This window comes from Tenebrio molitor, chromosome 2 (assembly GCF_963966145.1).
Source record: "Tenebrio molitor chromosome 2, icTenMoli1.1, whole genome shotgun sequence".
Classification (NCBI taxonomy): domain Eukaryota; kingdom Metazoa; phylum Arthropoda; class Insecta; order Coleoptera; family Tenebrionidae; genus Tenebrio; species Tenebrio molitor.
In genome coordinates this window covers 7,399,882-7,403,774 of record NC_091047.1, presented here as the reverse complement: position 1 = coordinate 7,403,774, position 3,893 = coordinate 7,399,882, and the positions used below count along the sequence as shown (strand labels likewise).

At 37.1% G+C, this 3,893-nt stretch overlaps 1 non-coding gene across 1 annotated transcript; it reads left to right on the top strand.

Moving 5' to 3' along the window:
* Window positions 1-2,278: 2,278 nt before the first annotated feature.
* TRNAS-CGA (transfer RNA serine (anticodon CGA)) lies at window positions 2,279-2,360 on the top strand. Its single transcript has one exon. It is a non-coding gene; the product is annotated as a tRNA-Ser (tRNA).
* The last annotated feature ends 1,533 nt before the right edge of the window (window positions 2,361-3,893 follow it).

Here is a 3,893-nt window from a genome sequence, read left to right as displayed (position 1 = left end):
TGAATTTCTAGAGTCAATATTTACATAAATAATGTGTCCGTTGTTGTTTTGTAAATATTTTTTCTTTATATTTAAAATCTTTCTTATCGGGGCACTATAGGATATAATAACCAGTGTTCAGAAATTAACCCGTTTGGAGTAGTCTGTGCATTCCTGAACGTAGGTACTTCGTGTTTAAGACGCCAATTTTTGAACACCCGTTATGCTCCAGTTTCATTTTGTTATAATTTCTTATCAGGTAAATAAACAAATAAGTTTGCAACGCCAATATACCAGAGCACTAGAATGTATACTTTTAGACAATGTTGTTGTTGCAAATCTTTTAGTTATTTATCTTTTCAAATTGAAGGATTAGATTTTTTTAACTTCTTCACTACTATAAGAATGCTTTGTTTTCCCTATGGGTTTTTCCGAATCCTGCTTAGAGTTTTATCTAAAAATAAAGGTAACAATAAAAAAAAATGTTTTCTTTCAACCCCACCACTTTCTTTTTCCATTCTGTCCCTCCTCTTCCATATCTTTTTCATCCATCCTATCTCCCTTCTGTCTTCATTAAGTATTTCTCACCCTCTCTCTCTCATTTCGCTAATCCTGTTCCATGTGCTCGATTGTCTCTCTCCCTTCATAGCACATTCTACACCCTTTTTCCTCTCCTTCCGGCTAATACCTCTGCCTCGTTCCCACATCTAAATTTCGCCATTATTTTTCTTTTTCTTTCATACTCCCTGTTGTATCTGAATTCTCTGATTCTCTCCCTTCTTTCTTGCTTGTCTGTCTGTTTGTCCCTTTCCAATTCTTCACTTGCATACCCGGTCGTCTGCGAGTATTTCTCTCTCTCTCCTTCTTCTCCGTGTTTTTTCTTTTCTCTCCAGCACTCCGTTAATATCCGACACTCTTCCCTTCCATCCATTTTATCCTCAAGCTTTGCCGCTCTTTTTCCCGCTTTCACTCTCAGCCTATTCATCTTGCACTCTTAACCTGGCGTTTCTCTGTGCAAATGCCCACTCCTAACACCCATATTTTTCTTGCACACTCTCTCTACCTGCTCTTACTTTTTCTTCTTTACATGCTTTCCCAGGCTCCTCATCATTTCTTTCATTCCTCTCTTACTCTCACTTGTTCGCTACTAGAATACTTCAGTTTCTGAAGTTATGAATAAAAACAGTAAAATGGGAATACAAAAATATTAAGATATATATTTTTTAGTTCATTTGCTCTAAAAAACAAGAAACAAGTGCGAATTAGGATGTAAAGGTTTTTGGAAAATTTAATTTTAATTGGACACTGTTCTCCTTTCATATCATTTTTACTCAAATATGTAGGTATACATTTTTTATATTAACGCTACTACGTCATTAATGTTACTAATTACTTAATAGTATACCTATTAAAGAACGAGTTTTATAAGGGTTCAGTCCCAAGTGTAGAAAACGAGCCGTAGGGGAGTTTTCTATGGGACGAGTGCGCCAATGCCCTTATAAAACCAGTTTTTTATGTAATTTTTTTCGAATTTAGCACCTTTTTTTAATTTTTAAATAAAAAAATTTAATTTTTAAATTCTAGAGAATTTTGTATTATGTATTTGGTAATTCAAGGTAACGGATGCAACTACATCTGCAACAGATGTTAAAAAGTAGAGTTTGAACATTAATACATACATATTGGAAGTAATTTAATAGACCTATTAGAGACGCAAATTCTAAAAAAGTTTTAAAAATTAATAATTCAATTTAATAATTAATCTTTATAATTTTTGAGGAATGTACCTATATATTTTGTTATGGTCTTTTGAACTTTTTAAATCACATTCTTAGTTGAATTTGATGAGATATTTGTCATATTTTGTTTAGAATAAATACCTAAAATTACAACAAATAATTAAGTACAATGGGCCGTATCACGACACTCTTTAAATTTATTCATGACTCTAATTACGATGGCGACGCATTCATCTCTTTCTGGCACGTTATAATTGCATAAATCTATATCGTTTTATATTTATTTTAATCACAACTTTAGTTATCGGCAACTTTAATAACGGTGTCGTGATACGGCCCAATACCTTTTTAAGTTACATATTTAATTTTTAAACAATACATATTAGTGGTTATTATACACTGCGGAAAGGGCATAGTCGATGACATAATGTGATAAATAAAGCAAAACGGAGTAACGGAATGTGTTAATGTTTGTATAAATATTGCAAATCAAACATTATATTATGTGTGATCAATTGCAAATGTACGATATCTATACTATGACGCAGCATAGTAGGCAAGCTGCGATGTCCGAGTGGTTAAGGAGTTTGACTCGAAATCAAATGGGCTCTGCCCGCACAGGTTCGAATCCTGTTCGCAGCGTAATTTTTTTTTCTTTTTAAAATTTTTTCTCACACTTTCTATTTGATTTATGTTAATTAGGGAGTCAGTCGAGTATCGACTAATTAGTACAAAATTACAACACACCGTTTTATATGTAAAACTTCTGTCCGAGCGAACACATCTTTTCTAATGAAGCGGAATGACATAAAACCGCCGACTGGAGGCTGATTTCCGGGTGTCCGGGGGCTATCAGATCGAATTTAACACACTTCCTTGTCTGAATATTTATGCAGCATGGGCATATGCGATGAGCGATGATAAAAAGAGGCAATTTCGACAGCCACCTGGAGGATTTCCGTCGAAGGAATCCTCTCGTGATTATTTTAAGTAACTCACCAGAACCTGCTTGGAAGGTATTATTCGGAAATTTTTCGCGGATTTCGTTTTACGGCACTTCCATAAATTCGACGAGGCCGTCGTGATTATGGGAAATTGCCATATTGTCAGTGTGTGGTTTTTGATGTTTTACAACGCAATCTACATTATAATTCCGTCATATTTCCTAAATGAAAGTCGTATTACGGGGGCCATAAAGCAATAAAACCGCCAATATCACCTCGATAAAAAGCGCCATCATCACAATAACACAGTGGCACCAACGTCGTACGTTTTAAATTTTATTTCTCGTAAACATTTTCTTCGTGCTGTCCTGTCTGGGGAAGCACCAGACTGGATGACGCTTCGGATGCACGATTTGCTAAAATTAACTTAATCTGATTTTGTTTCGTCTTTTGCCTTCTCGTTAACAAGTTTTCAAATTTAATAAATTGCAGTTTTTTGCCGAGCAACAAATTAACGGATGCATTTCCGAATCCGGGGATAAAAAGCCGGACGGCGTGCGTTTTTAGCGATGTGACAATGATAGAATCCCATTAGTCCTGATTGATGGATCATCCAGAAGCTGTAACATCCAGCCGGAGCTCTCCTCCTGGATTGTTACTGTCAGTAAACACGCAGATAAAAAAAATAATAATCACGAGTGTTTTCCGGTCGATTTATAGCCGGCCATGCGCCAATTGTTTATAAATCAAAAAGCAATTAGCAACAAAAGCGATAAATCAACGGGTAAAAGTGATAAACGCCCTACGCCGTCTCGCATCGATCTCTCTCCTCTCCTCGGATATGTTGTCAAATCGCCAGCGACTCCGAAGAGGGTGTTCGAGGCGTAATTTATATGATATTAATGGGCGCCGGCGTCTGTCACGAGTTCCTGCCTAGGAACGACTTCATAACTCTAGAAGTCCAAGTCATGACGGTGCTGCTATCAAATACGCATTTATCTTGAGGTTGAGGTAGGTCGCGTGCTCCCGAACAACAATCATTAATCGTCGACAAGTGGCAGTTCGGACTCGCACCCATAGGGTCTCCGAGCCCCACGTGGTGGCCGTTGTCCGAAGAACGCCGCCACCTCCGCCTCGAGAAATTGATGATGTCATCCGTCTATCGACGTCGCCCCACGTGAAGAGTTCATTTGTCAACGGACACCGATTATGCGAAAATCCAACGCGAAAC